This window comes from Oryx dammah, unplaced genomic scaffold (assembly GCF_014754425.2).
Source record: "Oryx dammah isolate SB20612 unplaced genomic scaffold, SCBI_Odam_1.1 HiC_scaffold_18, whole genome shotgun sequence".
Taxonomy (NCBI): domain Eukaryota; kingdom Metazoa; phylum Chordata; class Mammalia; order Artiodactyla; family Bovidae; genus Oryx; species Oryx dammah.
The window spans coordinates 53,815,648-53,839,561 of record NW_024070202.1 but is presented as its reverse complement, the minus strand read 5'-3'; the positions used below and the strand labels follow the sequence as shown (position 1 = coordinate 53,839,561).

Here is a 23,914-nt window from a genome sequence, read left to right as displayed (position 1 = left end):
TATATATATATATTACATATATATAATACAAATATTTTTCTTATTCACCTTTCTGTTTAAATTATCATGAAATTTTAAATAAAGGAAATTCTGGGGATGCTTCTGTGAAGTTGGCCATGCTTATTCATCGAGATAAATTGAGTTGTAAATAGGAAATTGTATCGAGAGTTACTAGTCATGAGTGGGAGAAAGGATATTACATTTTGGCTACAGGTGTCTCAAACTCAACTGAGGTAAAGTGTTAGGTTGATCAAATGATATGATAATAAATGGTCTGCATAGTGCCAGGTCAGTGACACTACTTTCCAAACTAATTAGATTGAAAAGGACATGATTGACACTTTAAAATGAGTTTGACATGTAAGCTGCATGGTCATCTCTGAAGCATAGGTAGGCTGTTAACTAAACTGGCTCTCTAAGGAGTTGGGAAGGCAATGCAATTTTCTTTAGAGGATCTTTGCTTCTAGGTGATTGGGTGAAATAATTGAATGCAATTGAAATCTACTTGTTTTATACATTTGACTTTTCCTATTGTGCTCCTAACCTCTAATTTTCCATTTGATATTTACTGATTTTAAAGAATGGTAATATTTGCATGGCAATCCAACTTGAAATACCTTATGGAGTTTTATATATTTTTGCTTATTTTTTAATACCATCTCTGAATTTATTTCTAATGGAAGAATGCAGCTTTGTAACTAACATATGAAGGAAGAGGAAAACCACTAGTACATAAAGGAAGTAAAATTCTGCTCTCCCTCCCTCTCTCCTCTTCCTGCTTTTCCCCTCTTATGTTTCTCTTCCCCTCTCACCCACCCATCCTTATGGCTGCTGTGGATAAGCGTGGATAAAGGTGTGGATAAGGGAAGTCCCTTGTAATCCTTCTCTTATCACAAAATCTGTTCCATATTGGATTAGGGGAATGAGGAACAGCAAACACCAATGGAATTGTCTAAGTATATTTTACAATGTCCTGCCCACTTATTTCACTGCTTTGCTATACAATTTAACCTGATAGTACGTTTCTTTGTGATTACTTGAGTTAAGATGAAAATTCCATTGTCCTATTTCATATTTTCTCAAAGATAGACATTGTCCTGCTTTTTGCTGCTATTTAAGGTTGTACCCTCCAATTTTGTTGTTTCTTCTGGCCTTCAGTTTTAAAGGTAAGTTTGTTCTCTGGGACTTTTTTTTTTTTTTTTATTAAGAAAATGCTTTGGTTAGAAACTGAAAAAGAAGTTAGTTTCAGTTCCAAGATTCTGTGTGCTTGCTTTATAGCAGAGCTGCTTTGTTCTCAGAGCAGGTCTTTTGCTGTATAAAATATGTGAATCATGGTGAGCAGAAATCTAATGTCTGTGGAATAAAACAATGGCAGAAATTTTTTTTTTAATTTAAAAAATTTATTTCAGTTTATTGACATATAATTTATTTACAGGGTTGTATTAGTTTCAGGTGTACAGCAAAGAGATTCAGTTAAACATATACATATTCTTTTTTACATTTTTATCTACTATAGGATATTGCAAGATATTGAGTATAGTTTTGTGTGCTATTTACCTGTTTTTATATAGTGTGCATCTGTTAATCCCAATTTCCTAATTTATCCTTCCCCCACCTCCTTTCTACCTTCGTAAGTTTGTTTTCAAAGTCTGTGAGTCTATTTCTATTCTGTAAATAAAGTTAATTTCTATCATATTCTTAGCTTCCACATCATAAAAAATATGATATTTGTCTTTCCCTTTCTGACTGACTTCACTTAGTATGAGAATCTCTAGGTCCATTTATGTTTCTGTGAATACCATAATTTCATTCTTTTTATAGCATTATTTATTTTTTATTGCTGAGTAATAGTCCTTTGTATATATGTACAGCATCATCTTTATCCATTCATCTGTCAGTAGACACTGAGGTTGCTTCCAAGTCTGGGCTACTCTAAATAGTTTTGTTAAACAGAGACAGCATTTGGATTTCTGGAGGCCTATATGTGAGAACAGTAGGCCTTGAAGAGGCCTGCTTTGTGATACTATTAAAAATGGATTGTCTATTCTTACAGCAAAATAAACAAACAAGTAGCAAAATGGTATTTGCTGAAAACCACAAAAATGCCTAACCTTGCCTGGTCTGGCAATGTGCCTTTTTTCTGGATAAACAGTGTTTGTGGTTATGATTTTTGTACTGCTCATAAACAACAGTGATAACCAGAGGCATTTTTCTGGTTCAGATGATGAAATTAAATGTATAACTATTTCATAGTGTTTCATTAAGGGGTGCTTTGATGACAGTTTGGAAAACACTGCTATGATGTGAGCCCATTGCTTCTACAGAGGTAACAATTGACTCAGCCTTGCAATTGCATCAGTGAGTTGGTGACATCTTTTCATATGTCTTTAATGTGGATTATTTAAGGCTTCAGGACAAATAGACATGGGTTCCATCAGATTTCTCTTTTTAAGCTATGTTGATTCAGTTATGAAGATTTGTACCATAGATTGTTCTAATCTACATAACTTTTCTACCTGCTTCATGCACGTAAAGGACTTCCCTGGTGGCTCAGACAGTAAAGCGTCTGCCTACAATGCGGGAGACCTGGGTTCGATCCTTGGTTCGGGAAGATCCCCTGGAGAAGGAAATGGCAACCCACTCCAGTATTCTTGCCTGGAGAATCCCATGGATGGAGGAGCCTGGTGGGCTATAGTCCATGGGGTCGCAAAGAGTCGGACACAACTGAGCGACTTCACTTTCATGCACGTGAAGTCATTTAATCCTCCCAACAGCACTGTAATTCTATGAGCTATATGTAATTATCTAGTTATAAATGAGAGAACTGAGGCACACAGACATAAGTGAATGCACCAAACTCAATTAGTACATGATAGAAATGAGATTCAAACCTAGATCATTCTGGCTCCATGGTCTATCCTCGACACCACTGTGTTATTTTGCCTTAAAGTTCTCTGGGGAAAGGTAATTTACTGGCCTTTCCAACATCACATGGGATGTTGATATCATTCCAGCTGTGGGTCAGGCAAGGATCTTGTGATTAGTATACATTTTCCTTCTTTAAACTCTTCCAACTAAAATTTTGAAAACAATTTTCATACCTACGTTCTGTGTCCATTTTCCTTCCCTGCTAGACTGTAAATTCCTGAAGAAGCTTGACTGGGTCTGAGTCAAAATGTTTTTCTTAAACTTACAGTCATGCCCAATACAATAGCTTCATTGTTTTCCCCGAGTTAATAAGTGATGCAATGTTTTATTCCAAACCACCTCCATGAAACTAGCACTGGAAAGTAAAATATGTGCTCATATTCATTTAAAATATGTTCTTTTAAAAAATTCCTTTTATGCAATAGAGGAAAAATACCCATGTGGGGAAATACTGTACATTTTATTTGAATATTATTAAATTAGTAGATTCCTACTTGTTTGTATAATTATTCATACATACATTACTTCAATTTCTTGATTGCATCACCCAGGTAGAGATTTTTTTAAGACATGTTTATGATTCTTGACCTTTGAAATAATTGTAGTATAATTTAGTATCATATAATATTCAAATTGCTAAGAGCTTTCATTAGACTCTAAGATGATTTTTTTCCTTATCGTAAATCCTAACACATGTGTGCCAATGATGCTATTATGATTTTGTAAAAACTAAGTTTCAACAAAGATACTTTGAGGAGATTTTATACATTTTAGTAATATTTGCTATTTAACATATTTCATAATGGGCTTCTCTTGTGGCTCAAATGGTTTAAAAAAAAAGAAGAAGAAGAAGAAGAAAATCTGCCTGCAGTGTAGGAGACCCAGGTTCAATCCCTGGATTGGGAAGATCCCCTGGAGAGGGACATGGCAACCCACTCCAGTATCATTGCCTGGAAAATATCACAAAGGAGCCTGGCAGGCTACTGTCCATAGGGTTACAAAGAGTTGGACATGACTAACACTTTCACTTTCATACTGAAACATAGATTAAGTCAGAGAAATTGCATATCTAGTCCCAGCAATTCATAATACAACTGTTAAACAAGAGTCAGGAGCATCATATGCATGGCAGTACTGAGGATCAGTCTTGTTTTAAATCAGAGAGGCCGCATAGCCTAGTGGTCAGAGCACAAACTCTAGAACCAGTCTGCTCAGTTCAAACATTGGCTTTACTATTGGCCCATGATGTGTCCTTGAGTAGGTCACTTAACCTCTTTGTCCCTCAGTGGCTTACTGTAAAATAGGGATATAATTAGTCACCTGTATCATAGGATGGTTGGAAGAGTATTTGAGTTGATATTGCATTCAGTTTTAGTTATAAAAGAGCCTGGCCTGGATGAAGTACTTGGCTGCTGTTCTCATCATCATCATGAAGGAGCACACAGGGAAGGAAGGGTCAGCAATGTCAGCTTTCTAGACAAGGTAATGCCTGGATGGAGACCTGAAGGTTAAGAGAAGGTAAGGGAGTTGAAAGAGGCATTCAAAAAGACTGAAAGGGGCTTGTGAAATAAGGTGTTTTGTTCAGAGAACCATTAAGTACTTTGCTGCTGAGGAGTCAAATTAGGAGAGGTGAGACTGGAAGGGATCAGTCCATAGGCAGCCTGGGAAGCCCTGTTGTTCTAATGTAGCCAGATACTTATGATTTCTCTGAAGGATATCATTTTATGCCCATTGTATATTTTTTGAAACATTAATATTTCTTTTCTCGCCATAGTTGCAATTATATAAACCCAGAATACTGCTATATAGTAAGCATCTGTACTCTGATCACCTTTATGATCTTTTTGTATTTTAGTCATGAACTATTACCATAGATAAAATGAAGAATTAGTTATAGACTTGGTGAATTGGGCATGCTAACAAGTTCTTCAGGAAAGCTTTGGACATATATGGACGGACTTCAGCCCAGGCCTCTCCCCTTTTACTGGTACCCTCTGCTTGTCTTTAAACTAGCCTCTTGACTTCTTACCTTTATGACTCTTCTCTGTCTTGTGTTTAGACTCTTCTTTCTCCCCTTTTCAGTGTATTTCCCTCTGCATCAGATCATGAGTAGGAGGAGGACAGCCATGACTCTGGGAGGCAGTCTGGGTGGGGCACACAGGCTTCAAAGGAGATGTACACAATTGAGCAGGTCAGTTTGAAAAGCCCACTAGGTGATTCAAATAGGTTCCACCCCCTCCTTCCTTGAGAATCACTGGTAAAAATATCTTTCCTTGACCTCACCACTTCCTCTTCTCTCCTTGCACTTGAAATTGTGCCTTCAACTGCAAGCACACACATTTAACAACATAGCTGACTGACTTTGCCACTTCTCTTCCTTATATTTCTCATAACTTCGCCTTCATGACCTCTCCATATTTTCTTCAGAACTCAAGCATCATCTCCTGATGCCCCAATTCTGGGCTGATTACTCTTCTTTTGGGTCCCCACAGTGTCTTCCAAATACAAAATGAGATTGGAGTTTAACTCTTTCTGCACTAAAATGTAATCTTACTGAAGGCAAAGATTTGGTTTGATCCATCTTTTGGCTTCAAGCACAGAGCCTAGTACCTGACTTATCATAACTATTTAGTAAATGATGAAGCAAGTAAGGGGCATAAATTGGAGAACGCAAGCACTTACTCTTCAACATTTCACAGACGTCATAGTTGATATCTCGGAAATTGCTGCAATCCTCAAGGGAGATGAAATGGGGAGATTGAAGGGAGTGCAAATATTTGAGCTAAAAGAGGCCAAAAAAAAAAAAAAAAAAAAAAACCTTCTAGAAGTACTAGTACTTTAGTGGAAGGATAATAATAGGACTTCATGATCTGACTACAACATTATAATCTGAGCCTCCAGAAACAAATTTTCTGTGACTTTGGCAAGATATATTGCTGTGTTCCTCAAAATACTTAATTTGCTTGCATGATGTTTTGTTTTATTTTGTTTTGTTTTCTCAGGCACAGTGCCTTCCATTCCATGTCAGAATGATTGTGTGGGAGAAAGGTTTAGAATTCTGCTTTCTGATGCAATATTTGCCAGTCCATTGGAAAATAGGATTTTAATAATTTTCTTTTCTCAACCAGCAAGCTAATTGAAACAGTAATACAAAGAGAAGGGTGTGTGAATGTGTGTGTGGAAAACAGGTATGATCAGAGTTGACGATGTCAAAGTCTAAATCATTAAAATATTAAATCAACTGTTCTTAAAAAATCATCTATCAGATTATAAGTGGTATTACTTTAGGGCTGAAAGTAAATATTTAAATACACTTCCTTTTGAGTTTAGGAAAATAGGTTAACTTTGTAATCTATGATCTATAGTAAGTTATATCCATCCATTTGGTGAAAAGCAAAGATTTTACAAGGTTCTAAAGTATATAATTTGAGATTTGAAACAGAAATGCCTCAAAAATCTCAGACCACTTCTTTTATACCTGTTGACACCTGAAAGAAGAGATAACTATCCACTGTGTATGGACTCCACCTCTGGTGTTTGGTTTTGTACACAAGCTTAGACCACTGCTCTAAGAATTTGAGGTTGCTTAGCACTCATGCAGGAGGTGGGTGAGGAGGAAATAAAACAATGGAGATACAGCTAGGTTGGCTGTGAAGCATTGGGGTGTGGGGTAGCTGAGTGAAGAGGCTATTTAGAAACCCAGCTTAGTGGAAAGAATAATAGGCTAAGCGGAAAGAACTGAATAACCTGATAACCCTATTAATATATCAGGGTTTTGATGATGGTAAGTTTAGATGATGTTTTCATTAGGTGAAACAGTTACAGGTTAAGTGCAGCAGCCAGGCTTATCCTGGATTACAGTCCATTTTCAACCTCAAGAGTCATGCGATGTGTGGGCAGTGAAGGTTTTCTTTAAGGTTTCAGGATTGTATCGAGGAGTCCTGGCCCAGAACTAGAGTAGCAGTCAGATTAATGCATTTTAATCAGGACTGTCATTCATTGTCTAGTTCAGTTAGTTCGGAAAGGGAACTGAAATTTAGGAAATCATGAAGAATAGCTGAATATAGTTTGAGGCTGACCATGAGATGAATTGTAGACTTGTGCAATTTCAAATAATGACATACAATCCAAGCACATTTGGCAATATATAACTGGAACTTCAGAGAAGGCGTTAAAAGCAAACACACTAATTTCTATTAGTTCTCTTAGAGGAGATATTTGAAACCATGCATCTGGATGGGATTTCTTAAGTAGAGATTTAAGAGCAAAAGTCAGATGACTGAGAACTGAGTGACTCAGGGATCACTGGAGGCCAGCCAGCTTGGTGGAATGGGAGAGTGAGTTTAGCTTGAGCACTGGGGAGACAATGCCATAGAAAGTTCAGGCTTTTCTCTAAAAGTGATGTCAGAGTGTAGCTATAGCACTGATAAGATAGCCTAGGGGAGAGGTCAGAAAGCAAAAAGAAGAGGAAGATGATCTGGCCAAGAGGAGTCCATAGGAAAGGTGAGAGAAGAAACAAACTGGAGAGGGTGGTGTCCTGGATACCAGGGAATAAATGCTTTGAGTCAAGGGAGAAGCTTGCGCCAGCTATTGTGATACCTCAGTCGGATGAGAATTGAAATGATTCTATTGAATTTAACCATGTGGATGTCATTTGGTGACCTAATTAAGAGCCATTTTTGTAGAGAAGTCAGAATGATATGGGTTGCGGAATGTGATAAAACACATTAATAACAATAGGTCTAGAAAGGCCAATGTCCAAAGAGGTTTTAAGATGAAAAAGGTTTTTGTTTATATTTGGATGGAAAGGATCCAGGAGAGAGGGAAAGTTTGAAGATTTAAGAAGGTAATAACAATAACCTTATTGACAAGCCAGCATATCATTTAAAGAAATGATATTTAGCATTTAGATCTAGAGTTCGGATTATAAATCTAGAGTTCGGATTATGTAAATACACATCCATTATCAAAGCATGAGAATTGAGCAACCAAAGAAGCATTTACTGAATTGTTAATGTAGGTGACTCCACTCTTTACGGGAGTATCGTTGATAATTCCTTTCTAATTGTGTCTTCATACAAAGTTGGGCTTTCCTGGTGGCTCAGATGGTAGAGCATCTGCCCACAATGCGGGAGACCCAGATTCAATCCCTGGGTTGTGAAGATCCCCTGGAGAAGGAAATGGCAACCCACTCCAGTATTCTTGCCTGGAAAATCCCATGGACAGAGGAGCCTGGTAGGCTACAGTCCATGGGGTTGCAAAGAGTCAGACATGACTGACTTCACTTTCTTTCACTTTCATACCAAGTTATCCCATAAAATTACTCAAAAAGCATCTAACTCAAGTCCCCACTCCTCCTTCATTCCAGAAGTATTAATTGGATTTGAATGGAAGACACTGACCCAGCAGACATTTATGAATCTGAGTTCCAAATTCCTGATTTGTGTTTAGACCACAAGTTGATGGAAACTAATAGCTTATAATTTAGATTGATAAGGCCCTTAATTGAATTTAATTGTAACTTTTACACATAGTATAGGACAGGAAGTAAAACAGAATATAAATGAGTGAAAGTCACCCAATAATATCTGACTATTTGCTACCCCGTGGTCTATACAGTCCATGGAATTCTCTAGGCCAGAATACTGGAGTGGGTAGCCTTTCCCTTCTCCAGGGGATCTTCCCAACCCAGGGATCGAACCCAGGTCTCCTGCACTGCAGGTGGATTCTCTCCCAACTGAGCTACTGGGAGCCCAAACAAGTAAACACGCAGCTAAAGAGAAGAAAACTGTGGGAAAGATGAGTAAGGAAATTACTGCAGAATCCAGTAGCTTAACTTTAAAATGTGGTCTGGTGGTGGTGGTTTAGTTGCTATAAGTCATGTCAGACTCTTTGTGACCCCATGGACTGTAGCCCCCACCCCAGGCTCCTCTGTCCATGGGATTTCCCAGGCAAGAATACTGGAGTGGGTTGCCATTTCCTTCTCCAGGCGATCCTTCCAAACCAGGGATTGAACCTGGGTCTTCTGTATTGCAGGCAGATTCTTTAGTGATTGACCCACCAGTGAGGACCTTAATGTGGTTTACTCTTCACTGAATTACTGTCACAAGCAAAAGCTCTAAAAGTTAAGATCAAAATTCCAACTTCTATAAATTAATTGTGACTGTCTCTTACACAGTGATCACTTTTGGTTTGTGGGCTTTTTTCAGAATCTAACAACAGTTAGATTCGCAGGTTTCTAAGGTGGTAGCAAACACCTGTTAGGTCTTTTGTTATTCCTGAAGGTAACAAAAGACCCCAGATACCTTCAGATGTCTTATTCTAAAATGACATATCTCTAAGAACTAAACAGTAAAGTAGGGCATAGATTATGGAGGGACCTAATGAACCATTTTAAGGATTTTGGTTTTGGTTTGAGTGAGGTAGGAAGCCAGTGATAGGGTTTGAGCAGATGATAGACATGATCTGACTCACCATTTTTAAGCATCACCCTTCTGTTGTGCAGAGTGTAGACTATAGGTACACAGTGGCCAAAGAAAGAGGGCCTGGGGGCCTGCTGTGTGACTCTTGCAGTAACTCAGCTGAGAGATGACAGGGTTGGATCAGAGTGGTAATAGTAAGATAGTGTTGTATATGAATGTATTTTGAAGGCAGAGTAAGATTGATTGAAGGGTGATATTTCAGTGTGAGGGAAAGACGAGGGTTAAGGATGACTCTAGGTTATTTGGTCCAAGCAGTTGAATGTATGGAGTTACCATTAATACAGGTGGGAAGAACAGGGTTTGGTTTTGAACAATTTGAGATGCCCATTTTCTTTACAAGTGGTACAGTGAAATAAGCAGTTGGGTAGAGGAGTTTGCAGGTGAGAGGAAAGATCTGCACCCTGAGATGTTTTGTGAGTCATCAGAGTACAGAATGTTCAGTGCATGGGATCCCCTGGGATTGTGGTTCTCAATCCCAGCACCTGGGTATCTGAAGTAAGAACTTCTGAACAAAGGGAGTACAACGTGAAATATCCCTCTGGGCACAGACCCCAGAGGACCTGACTCAAGTGGAGTGGGACCAAGGCCTCAGAATCCTTTAGAACAGGGGTCCCCAACCTCCAGGATCTACTGCCTAATAATCTGAGGTGGAAATGATGTAATAATAACAGAAATAAAGTGCACAATAAATGTAACATGCTGAAATCACCCTGAAACCACCTCCCCACACACAGACCAGTCCATGGAAAAACTGTCTTCCACGAAACTGGTCTCTGGTGCCAAAAAGTTTAGTGACCACTGCTATAGAAGTTCTCCACAAAGACTCTAACATGCATGCAGGGTTAAGAACTACTGCCCAGAAAGTACAGTCAATTAGTGATGCAAGAACTGAGCTCTAGACCTGTTCAATAAGTCAGAAAATGAACAGACACTATGAAAAAAAATGGGATGAGTAGTCAATGATGGAGGAGGAAACAATAAAGACTGTGTTTCAAGTTGGAGGGAGTGGTCATGTGCCAAATAGCAACTGAGAAGGCCAGTGAGATGAATCAGAAGTGACCATTGACATTGTCCTGTGATCATTGGTGACCTTCATACTCTTGGTGTGTGATGGGAACAAAAGTCTCACTGAAGTGGTGGAGAAAATTAAAGATGGCACAGCTAGGCTACTCTGTTCAAGAGGTGTTCCTAAAAGCATAGTAAAAAGGCTGTGAGCTAAAAGAATATTTTTAGAGATGGGATATATTGAGTTTTGTTGGTAATGAGCTGGTAGAGAAGCAGCTGGTGGATGAGGCAGGACAAGGATGCCCTTGAGTAGCTGAAGCAGAAGAGATCTATTAGAAGGCACCCCATCTGTAGTCACTGATATCTGTACCTATATCTCATCATCCCTCTCAGATTTTAGATTATTACCAGAAAGTGGCCAGCCATATTTTGAGATTATCTTTCACACTGCCTTCTTTGGTAGGTTCCTACACTAAGCACTTTCTATTTATTTAACTGGTGATCTTTCAAATGACCAGTAGGATTTGACCTGGTAGATTTACAGTTTTTCAAACCTTCCATCTAAAACTGTTTCATCATTTGTAATGATGTAAAATATACTAGAAGTTTCCATTCATTTTAGAAGGACTTTGAAAAAATTATCTCATAGTTATAATAATAGCACTAGACACTGCATAATACTACAATTCTCAAAGGAAGACATTTTTGGTAAGAGATTCAGAATGGGCAGGATGTTTGGAATCTTCTGACGAAAACTGGTTGATGACTCATGAGTCTTGTAGTTTGTGAAGTATATACACAAGAAAAATATGATATTAATTTTTCGTCAAATATTTGAGGTGACCACCTACAGGAAAACTTTTATCTTAGATGCTCATGATAAATGAAAACATTGTTCTTATGTTTTGTGTTTCACATTAGCCTAAATTTTACCACCTTAGCAAAAAGTATTTTTCACCTTTTAAAAAAGCAGTTCCGTTTTTTGAGGATAGAATAAAAGTATTTACCTTATCTGATGAACTGAAGAAAATACTGATGGATAATTTGTACCTCAATTCATGCCATGTAGTCCGCCTATTGACCATCTAGAAAAGAAAATTCAAAAATTTAAGCCTAAATAGATTGTTCACATCCCTTTGTCTTTAAAACCATTTTGATAATAGTATATTTCATAGTATTATCTACAGATACTGTAGCTTATTGTTCTCTTTGGTGCTGTTATAATTTTTCTTTTTTCCTAGTGTTTTGTTGCTAGTTTTTTTTTCTTCAATTGCTTCCTTTGGGTGTGTGCCCCACCATACTCCCTCTACACTTAGAAGATCTAGTGTTTTATTATCTAAATAGACACTCAAATGGTTATGAATTGAGAATTGTAATACTGGAGGGAAATTAATTTTGAACAAAGAATTTTTGAAAAAAGGAGTCTTAAGGAACAGGAGCATGCCTAGAAGTATATCTGTTTTGAAGCACTCATCAGAGATGCTTCATCTTTAAAGATCTGGTCTGCAAGTGCAGAATTTTGATTGTCTCATTTTGGTTATTTCTCCAAAGCATACTTTCTATACCTCTGTCCACCTGTCTGTTGATCTTTCAACACCCTGCTCTCTTATTTCTTTTTCTTTCTTTCCCTCCTGACTCATTTTATTCCCTTTGCATGATTTCATTCAACAATTTATTGCAATTTAGAGGAACTCAAATCCAATGATTCATGACATTTTCAGTAATAATGCTTTAATACTCTTTCAGATAGTTTTATTCTTAGTTTGTATGTTTGCAAGATATGACTCTAAAATTCTCTTAAGACCCAAGGCTTAACAATGATTTTTTTCTAGGTTGAATTAGATTCTTTCAGTTGATATCTTTCAGAGTATATAGTTATGTTGCTATTTGATTTTTTTTTAATTGCATTCCTAAATGACACTGCCTGAATCTTAAAACGAATTGAGGTAACACTGAAATACTAGTTTCTCTTAGAAGTTTTCTCAGTAATTTTTAATACTTACATATACTGTTTAACTATCATAGTTTTGAGGACTTTTATACTTAATTTGTATAAACCTCAACTAGTATAGTATGAAATAGAATAGAGGGGAGCTCATGGTATAAAGTTCCCATATTTCTGAAAAAAACTTGTAAGATGAAAAATTTTTTTTCTATAGAAAGTTTCAGTTGAATACGCAAGGAAGCTATTTGAAAAATGTGCTTATGATCTTCCAGTTCAGAAGTTTTTAGCTTTGGGAAGAACCCATGACGTTGATGGGGGGCAGGGTAGGAGGAGTAACCTTAATGTCAGTAACCTTTAAACTTTGAAGGCAATTCTAAATTTTACTTAATTATTGATGAAAGTAATAAGTTTATGGTTATTTCAGAAATCATGAAGTATTAGTTATGTTAATCTCTACTTTAAAATCGCAGTACTTATTAGATCATCTCTAGGTCTTGTTTTTAATATGTTAAAAAAGAAGTACTTATCATAATATTAAAAGCCGAGGTATAATAAATGTTTCAACATAACTGGTTTCCGTTGAAATCTTTTGTTTTTCATTTTACACATTTAAAAATATTATTTTGTGTCCATTACATTGCAAATAAAGAATCCCTGCCCTAGTACCCTTTGCATCCTAAGCATCCTTTGTAGTATAAATTTCTTTTTTATACTGTTTTTATACTACAAGTAACATACTTGTTTTGTACACTTACATTTCTGTGTGCATGTTGTATAAGACAGAGAACACATTTTTGTAAATAACATTTTAATTTTTGCTATTAATTTAAGATATGTCCAAATTTCTACTTTAAAAATTATGTTAAATACTAAATTCTTAACTAACTGTTGTAGTTGTCTTTACATTTTAGTGATATTCTTTTACCAAGGCATTGTCAACAATACCAGGGCATGGAGAAAATTAACTTTGTGGTTTTTTTCTGCCACCGTTTCAGTGATCTTAATGTAATGCTCCATAAATAGGTATGGGAGGAAACAGGGGAAAGAATCAAAGTCAACAATCTGGTGGACAGTGTGTTTCAGATTAATCTTCTGAAATGATTTTAATTGATAGGCAGCATAATGTGGCCTCAGGCCCCCTTCCCAGCACAGGTTCTTGATAACGTGTAAGGTCTTCCCTACTACTTGCACACTTGACTGAAGGGAAAAGGGAATGTGGTAGACCTCTATCAAATGGATATAGAAAGCAGTTAGAAGAAAACGAAAGAATAATTAGTAAACAGTTTGCTCAGGGAAACTAATCAAAGTTCCTATTTTGAAGGGGAAAATTTGTACAAATAAATAGTAGTTGTCTCCTAAAGATTGAGAAATCCAAGAGTTTGGGGGAGATGTGCAGATAATTAAAAGAAAAGAGCAAAATGGACTTATATCTTATGACATATTAAACCTGATAAATTTCTACTCTGACTTCTCTCGGGAAATCAAATTGGAGAAACCAGACTTCTTGGGGAATAACATCCCTATACATAACATATTTAAATTTGACACTAGAAGTTAAATTTATTTTTTCCTAATAATTATGTTCGGTGAGGAATGCAGAAATTGCATTTTGGAATGACAGAAGAGTAGTTATTGTAGAAAGAACTTTTCAGCATCTGTGGTGGCTATCTACCATAGGAGGTAGCTCACTCCATGTGTTCTATAGAGTAGAGTGAAGGAAGAAAAACCCAAAGGAAGCTTTGCCTCAGGGCCTACAAATGAGCTTCATCAAGTCAACAGGTCTGCCATGTATACTGAATTCTGTACAGCCGCCCTATTTTAGTCTTTAACCTAGTGCCTTTGATTACTGTTGTTACTTTGTAATATAGTTAGAAATAAAGGTGAACTAAATATGAACATACTAGTTCTTGAACCCCAGTTGACCATTTTATAATTATATATATGAGTATATGCCATGATATTTAATATATATACTAGTATTTTATATAAAACATAATCTATTATATATTAAATACATACTTATATTTACTGTAATGCTATATTATACAATGTAAATATAAAATATTTAAATATATTCTATTTATATATATTTGGAATATATATATTTATTTATATTTGGATCTCTTGACAAATCTCCTAACTTCAGACTCTGTTATTCTCTCATACTTGCCTTTCAGAACCCCAAGTCTAGACTGTCTGTCTTTTTACCTTCTCTCTGTACCAAGGAGCTGAGTAGTACTCACAAAGCCTTGATACCCATAAAAACTGCTGTGAATACCCCAGTGTATCTTGGATCTCACCTTGATTCACACCTTCCCTCAGGTACCCAGGTGAAGATCGGTGAAGATCGTCCAGTCATGTCTGACTCTTTGCGACCCCATGGGCTGTTGCCTACCAGGCTCCTCCGTCCATGGGATTTTCCAGGCAATAGTACTGGAGTGGGATGCCATTTCCTTCTCCAGGGACCTTCCCGACCCAGGGATCGAACCCAGGTCTCCCGCATTGTAGACAGACGCTTAACTGTCTGAGCCACCAGGGAAGTCCCTCAGCAGCAAACTGCAGAGCCAGCCTCTCCCATTTTCCACAGCGACTGTCTCATTTTGTTGCTACTCTTTCAACAAAGTTCTCTGGAACTTTCCCTCACTCTGCATGGGAAGAAGAGTCCGTCTGTGTTTCTACTCCTGCCCGTCTCCTCTGCTACTCACCTTACTCAGTCCTTTCCTTAATTGCTCTCGTTCCCTCACATCTCTACATCCCTTCTCTTTTCATTCTGGATGTTCTCCCTGGGCAACTTGATTTTATTCGCTCTTAAGAATTACAGCCTCCAGCTCTGACCACCTCCCAAGCTCTAGATCAGTGTTTCAAGCCACCTCTCAGGCATCTCCCTTTGAGTGTTTTCAGAAGGGAACTATCTCTGTTTTTTTCTCAGTAAATGGCTCCAGAGCCAGGAAGTCAGACTTGACTTTTCTTCTTATCTAGGGTCTTATCAACTCCTTCTAATCTCACCTTCTTATTTCTCATAGTCATCCTGCCTGACACCATATTACTACCACAGATGCTGTCCCTGCCTCTCCATTTCTGAAATGGAATATTTAAGCTTTCTACCTGGTTTTCCTGCTCCAACAGTAGACAGAGACTCTTATCTCTAAAACTACCATATTCTTGCCTCTGTTTTTCCACATAGCCTCCCCTCTACCTGGATCCACCTTTGCTTTCTCTTCACCTAACATGTCCTCTGACCATCTGCCCCTGGGACTTAGCCAACTTAAACTCACCTTGTATTCAGCATCAGTTAACTTTCTGCTCTGCTTTGACTGCTTAAATTTGACTGCTCTGCTTAACACTGCTTTGTGTTAAGCCTAGCAGTACCTTTGTTCCAGGCCAAGAAAAGACCCTGAGCTAGACTTTGGAATCTATTGTGTATAGATAATTGTACATTATATCATCATAGAAACTTAGTGCTTGAAAAGAATTTGGAGATCATTCCCGACTCACTGTATGCATATGAACACTGAGTGAAATACTTGTTCAAGGTCAGGTAACAGAACCTAATAGTGAGTTAAGTCTGTCTTAACTGACTGGAAAACAGGCTTTAATTTTCCAAATCCTAATAAACAGGATGATGCTTAGCTGTGCTACTCTTGAAGATAGCAAAGTAATTATAAAATGAAACATCTTTGCTTTTATGCCCCCAACAATGTCATTTCCTGTAGCTAGAAGCCTGCTGCTGCTAAGTTGCTTCAGTCGTGTCCGACTCTGTGCGACCCCATAGACGGCAGCCCACCAGGCTCCCCCGTCCCTGAGATTCTTCAGGCAAGAACACTGGAGTGGGTTGCCATGTCCTTCTCCAATGCATGAAAGTGAAAGTGAAAGTGAAGTCGCTGAGGGTCGGACACAACTGAAGCGACTTAGCAGCAGCAGGCTTCTAGCTACAGGAAATGACATTGTTGGGGGCATAAAAGCAAAGATGTTTCATTTTATAATTACTTTGCTATCTTCAAAAGTAGCACAGCTAAGCATCATCCTGTTTATTAGGATTTGGAAAATTAAAGCCTGTTTTCCAGTCAGTTAAGACAGACTTAACTCACTATTAGGTTCTGTTACCAAAACCAAACATACAAACAGCAACAACCACCACAGACACAGCTTTTCTTTTGGTAGTTCTGGCATTTACTGCCTGAACTGTCATAGTAGGAATGAGCTGTGGTGCAGGAAAACCTCAACTGGGGAGTGGCCTTGATGAGGTGCAGAGGATTAGGAAGCAACTAAGTATTGAAAAGAGAATTTTTATATTCTTTTGCACAATTTAAAGTATTACAAAAAGGCTACAGATTTTTTTTTTTAATTAGAAAACTAGGCTTATCTACTCTTGTCAATTAGAGTATCGCAAACGTGATCATAGATTTTTCTTGGCTCTGGAGTTGTTTGTACACTAAATTAAGGTAGAAGTATTTATACCTTATAATTTCAGTGTTCTGCTGCCCTATTTGTCTTTGACTTGCGTTGGTGTCTTAAAAAAAAAAAAGAAAATCAGATGATATTGAGAGATAACATGGGTGGAGAGAGCACATGATGTGGGAAGAGGAACAATGCCATCATTGATTCACAAATTAATTCCATAAATAACAGGATTTACCTCCTGTGCACAGCTTTGACATGTGCTTTGGTGTCTCATTTTGCCCTAGCATTTTACTCGGCTTGTTCCCCTTCATCTTGCCTGCAGTGTCTGTTAGACTGCTGTGCCTCTTTGGTTGGGGCCTGGCTTCTCTGTCAGGGCCTGGGAGCACACCCTGGGCCTTCTCGAGTGAGGCTCGTCCTGCCTGTGTGAGGCCTGTGTGTCCTGCTGGGATGCTGCCCTGCCTCCATGGGGGCTTCAGGAACTGCTGGGGCCCCTCAGCCCTTCGGACTCTTGCTAAGGAACGCTCAGGTCGCTGAAGTGTTGTTGTGTCTGGCCCCAGTCCTGCAGATATTGTCAGCTTCCTCTTAGTGTGTTTGTTTATTCCCATGCTGCCACAAAAACCTCACATCACATGGCCAACCCTGTGGACTCTCGAATAGCCACTGATATTAACCTACAAATATTCCAAATGGGGAGTACTGATTCCAGATGGTGACATAGACTATCCTGAACTCACCTCCTCCCAAAGACATACCAAATATATAACTCAAGAAGATAAAAGTTCCTCTTTAAAAAGGACCTTGGAGACTTGAGGTTTGGAAGCTGAACAACTCTTAACATTAGGCAAATGAGAAAAAAACCTACATTAAAGCAATTAAGTGGGGCTGAGACAAAATCTTGGTGTAGTGACCCACAATCAGAGGAAACTCAAAACCTGGAGCTTCTGCCTGAGGGTAGGGGGTTTAAACCTCATATCAGAGTCCTACAGAGAGATAAGTTCCCAAAACATCTAAGGTTTGAAAAACCAATGATACTCTCCTTTCATGAGATCCACATGGTTACGGTGACTGAAAAATAGCTCTTAAAGGGCTTGCTTGCTTGCTCCTGTTACCAGTGCAGAAAACCAGTTGAGAGGTGCCAGACAATATGTGAATGAGACCTATTTGCTTAACTTTAAATGTCAACCCAAGGGACAAGCATTTAATACACACACATCTAGGGCCTATTGAAGTTCTCTCTGGGGACAGAGGCTGGCAGGCACCATCTGTGTTCCCCTCCACCCTTCTCTGGGGCTTTTCCTGGTGGCTCAGATGGTAAAGAATCCTCCTGCAATGTTGGAAAACCAGGTTCAAACCCTGATTTGGGAAGATCCCCTGGAGAAGGAAATGGCTACCCACTCCAGTATTCTTGCCTGGAGAATTCTATGGACAGAGGAGCCTGGTGGAGTATAGTCTGTGGGGTCACAAAGAGTTGGACATGACTGAATACCTTGATTCTTATGGGTTCTCCCCAGAGTTATCTGTGTATCACCTGCCTCTGATAGCCACCGGGACTACTACAGCATACTACCTCACGCCAGTCAGAATGACCCTCATTAAAAAGTCTACAAATGCTGGAGAGTGTAGAGAGAAAAAGGAACCCTCCTATACTGTTGGTGGGAATGTAAATTGGTGCAGCCACTATGGAAAACAATATGGAGGTCCTCAAAGAAACTTGCCATATGATCCAACAATCCCACTCCTGGGCATATACCCAGACAAGACTGTAATTTGAATAGATTACTTACACTCCTGTGTTCATAGCAGCACTATTTACAGTAGCCAAGACATGGAAACAACCTAAATGTCCATCAGCAGAAGATGCGGTGCATATATACAATGGAATACTACTCAGCCATAAAAAAGAATGAAGTAATGCCATTTGCAGCAACGTGGATGAACCTAGAGATTATCATACTAAATGAAGCCAGAAAGACAAATACTATATCACTTATATGTAGTATTTAGAATTCTATACAAATAAACACATCTTTGAAACAAAAACAGACTCACAGACATAGAGAACAGACTTGTGGTTTTCAAGGGGGTGAGGTGAGGTAGAAAAGGAATGGTAGTTTGAGGTTAGCAGAGGCAATCTTACATGTAAGATGGATAAACAGTGAGGTCCTATTGTATAGCACAGGGAACTATATCCCATATCCTGTGACAAACCATAATGGAAAAGAATATGAAAAATTATATATATAATATATATACATATAATTGTATAACTGAATCTCTTTGCTGTACACAAATTAACACATTGTAAATCAACTATCTATCTAGATACATACATATATATATAAAACTGGAATATTCATAAATGTGCAAGGATTAGACAACATGCTATTGAATAACCAGTGGGTCAAAGAAGAAATCAAAAGAGAAATAAAATACCTTGAGAAAAATGAAATGGAAATACAACATATCAAAATTTATGGGACAAAGCAAAAGCAGTTCTATGTGGAAAGTGTATACTAATAAATGCCTACCTCAAAAAACAGGAAAAATCTCAAACAGCTTAATTTATACTGCAAGGAACTAGAAAAATAAGAACAAAGTCTAAAGTTAGTAGAAGGAAGAAAACTACAAAAATCAGACTGGAAATAAGTGAAATAGATAGATTCACCAAGAGAGATGACTCAGCATCAGAAAAAGAAAAGTAAACATTATAAATGATACCACATAAAGGAACATAGGATTCTATGAACAATTATATTCCAACAAATAGACAACTTGGATAAATTTCTAGAAATATGCAGTGTGCTAAGATTGAATCAAGAAGAAACAGAAAATCCAAAAAGACCTATTTTTAGGAAGGAGATCGAATCAGTAATGAAAATTAAAAAAAAAATATCCTTCCAATAAACAAAAGTTAGAACCAGATGGCTTTATTGGTGAATCCTTCCAAACCTTTAAAGAAGAATGAATACCAGTCCTTCTCAATCTCTTCCAGAAAATAGAAGAGGAGGGAATACTTGCACATTTTTATGAGACCAGCATTACTCTGATACCAAAAATAAGCAAAGGCACCAAAAAAAAAAAAAAAATTATAGGACACTATCCTTGATGAACAAAGATGCAAACATCCTCAACAAAATATTAACTAACTGAATTCAATACATCAAAAGGATCTTACACCATGATCAACTGGGGTTTATTCCAGGGATGCAAGTATGTGATTCAGCATCCACAAATCAATCAGTGTGATACACCACATTAACAAAATGGAGGATAAAAATCATGATCATCTCAATAGATGTAGAAAAAACATTGGACAAAATTCAACATCCTTTGTGATAAAAATTCTCAAAAAAGTAGGCATAGAGGTAGCATACCTAAATATAATACAGGCCATATATGATATGCCCACCACTAACACTGCTGCTGCTGCTGCTAAGTCGCTTCAGTCGTGTCCGGCTCTGTGAGACCCCATAGACAGCAGCCCACCAGGCTCCCCCATCCCTGGGATTCTCTAGGCAAGAATACTGGAGTGGGTTGCCATTTCCTTCTCCAATGAATAAAAGTGAAAAATCAAAGGGAAGTCGCTCAGTCACGTCCGACTCTTCACGACCGCATGGACGGCAGCCCACCAGGCTCCTCCGTCCATGGGATTTTCCAGGCAAGAGTACTGGAGTGGGGTGCCATTGCCTTCTCCCACCACTAACACATTCAACAGTAAAAGCTGAAAGGGTTTCTTTTGGGACTGGGAACAAAACAAGGATGCCTATTCTCACCACTTTTATTCAGCATAGTACTGGAAGCCCTAGACAGAGATATTAGGCAAGGAAAAGTAGACATTCAATTTAAAAAGAAGTATAAATGTCTCTGTTTGCAGGTGACATGATCTTATGGATATATAGAAAACCAGGTATAGACACTTACAAAAACTATGAGATCATTGAAGTCAGTGAAGTTGTTGAATCCAGTATTAATATTAAAGAGTTTGTCCCATTTCGGTACACTAATAACAATCTATCAAACTTAAAATAATCCCATTTATAACTACATCAAAATGAATACCCAGGAATAAATTTAACCAAAGAAATGAAAGGCCTCTATATTGAACACTATAAGACATTGATGAAAGAAATTGAAGAAAAATAAATGGGAAGATATTTGTGCTCATGGATTAGAAAAATTAATAAGATTCAAATGTCCCTACTATCCAAAGCAATATACAGATTTGGTGCAATCCCTATCAAAATGCCAATGGCATTTTCCACAGAAATTAGAACAAGCAATTCTGCAATTTGTGTGGAACTACAAAAGATCCAGAACAGTCGAAGCAATCTTGAGAAAGGAACCAAACCAATAAATCATGTGCTCTGATTTTGACTATAATACAAAATTATAATACAAAGCAGTACGGTATTGGCATAAAAACAGGCACATCAACCAATGTAATAGAAGAGAGAGCTCAGAAATAAGCCCACAGATATATGGTCCGTTAATTTATGACAGAGGAGGTAAGAATATACAATAGGGGAAGGACAGATGCTAATAAATGATGCTGTGAAAACTGGATAGCCATGGTTAAAAGAGTGAAACTGGTTATATCAAAAGATATAACCACTATCTTATACCATAGACAAAAATTATTATAAGACTGAAGAATTTAATGCCTGATACTTTAAAACTCCTAGAATAAAGCATAGGTAGTCAGATCCTTGACACAGGTCTTGGTGATGTCTTTTTAGATTTGATCCCAAAATCAAAGGTGTTGCATTTAAAGCAAAAATAAACAAGTAAGGTTACTTCAATACAGAATTGTAAAGTAAAATAAAAAATAAATGAAAACTAAAAAAAAAAAAAAAAAAACCCAATGCAGAGGAAAAAAAATAAATAAATAAACACGGCTCCTCAATAGAAACATATCTGGAGCTCTGGCGAAGAATAGCAAAAAAAAAAAAAAAAAAATTATCCAAGACAAAGGAAACCAGTGACAAAATGAAAAGGCAATCTACTAAATGGGAGAAAGTATATGCAAATTTGGATTAATATCCAAAATATATAAATAATTCCCATAGCTCAATAGCAAAGAAACAATCCGATTTAAAAACTACAATGAGATATCACTTCACACCTGTAAGAATGGCTGTTTTCTAAAAGACAAGAAATAAGTGTTGGTAAGATTGTGGAGAAAAGGGAAACTTTGTACACTGTAGAAGAGAATGTAAATTGGTAGTCTCTATGTAAAACAGTATGGAGGTTTCTCAAAAAATTAACATAGAATGACCATGTGATCCAGCAATTCCACTTCCAGGTATTCATCTGAAGAAAATAAAAACACTAATTCGAAAACTTACCCCAGTGTTCACTGCAGCATTATCTACAATAGCCAAGATATGGAAACAGTCTTAAGTGTCCACTGATTGATCAATGGTTAAAATATGGTGTATATTATACCATGGAATATTATTCAGCCATTAAAAAGAAGGAAATCTTGCCATTTGCAACAACATGGACAGGCCTTCAGAACATTATGCTAAGTGAAATAAATCAAAGACAAAATATCATTATGATCTTACATGTGGCATCTTAACCACAGCTATAGATGAAAAGACCAGGTTGCTGGGGGCCAGAGCCTGGAGGTAGGTAGGGGGGCGTGGACAAAATGGTTGCAGGGTGTCAAAAGCCATAAATTTCCCATTATAAAATAAGTTGTGTGGATTGACTATAATTAGTAATACTGTATTACATATTTGAAAGTTTCTCTGAAAGAAAAAAGATGTGTAATTATATACGATGATGGATGTTACTGAGACACACTGTGTGATCACTTTGCAGCATATACAAATATGGAATCATTACACTGTATACCTGAAACTAATATACTATATGTAAATTATACATCAATAAAAATGAATAAATAGAATCCCATATGGCAAAAGTGTTATTTTACTGTTTACTGTTTATATTAATATCACCATTATCACCTTTTATAAGATAACCCAAGTAGGATACCCACACGGCTTAAAAAAAAATGCTAATTCTTTTTCATTATATACCTTGGCACAATATTTAAACAAGCACAAATCAGAAAATGTGAGGCTGAAAGGTAAATTGTAAAATAAACACAGTGGCAAAAATAAAAATGGGAAAATATTGAGCTTTTGGGAGAGATTTCTTACATCATTTTTATACAAACATATATTTTCTTATACTTATTTTTTGTCCTAAAAATAGATAATATTGTGACCAACTTTAGCAGACTGTTTATGTAGTGATTCTTTCTAGGAAAATGCTTTTCAGATCTAAAGTAGATTTTGTTATCCAAAAGTTAAAGTCAACCTTCCTATTAATTAAACTTTTTGGATTAGAGATATTTCAACTGGCCAACTAATAAAGTCAGCACTGAGTAGGTTCAAGTATGGTTTTTACTGTCTTTGCTTTCTAGCTTCCTGAGAAAATAAATGGATAATAGTTTAAATATGGGAAAAGATTATTATTTTTAAATCTCCTGCTGTAGCCAAACACACAAGATTGACTAAATCTTTCCAGGCAGATTTCTGCTCCACTCTTCTGCAAATTCTCTTAGAATTGCCTTCTTGAGTCTCTTTTTTAAGTATTTGAACTAAGAACAGAGCCTTTAATAAACCTCCTTAGGTTAAAATAGAATGGCTCTATTATGGTGTGGTAATCAGAGTGAGCAATACATTGAAAGGTAGAGAGTTGTAGCCTCTCTAGAATAAATATTGTACCATCGTCATCATTGTTATCGCAGTAATAATATTTATTAAGTACTTACATGATAAATTCTTTACTGAGTACTTTGTATACATTGTCTCTTTTAATCCTTATCTTAACCCTTTGCTAACAGTAACTTATTACCAGCTATCAAATATATGATTTTAAATATAGAGATTCAATAAACTAATATAAATAATACTTGCACCATTGATATTTTTTCACTTTTTCTTTTGCTACCTCCCTGCCCACATACTTTTCTTTTAATGTGTTTTAAATTAAACACTTCTACTAACTCAGCATTTCACTCCCTGACAAATTTCTGTCTAAAGCTCCTAGGAAACTTTTTTTGTTTCACTTTTTGTTTCCTTCTTAGACTTTATAAAAGGTGACTCTAGAAAGGACTGCTTGCAAGAGTCTTCTCCAA

At 37.1% G+C, this 23,914-nt stretch overlaps 1 protein-coding gene across 2 annotated transcripts in view; it reads left to right on the top strand.

The window, feature by feature from the left end:
- Positions 1–23,914, top strand: part of MDFIC (MyoD family inhibitor domain containing) — a 95,995-nt gene that overhangs the window by 63,163 nt on the left and 8,918 nt on the right. The window lies entirely within an intron of this gene.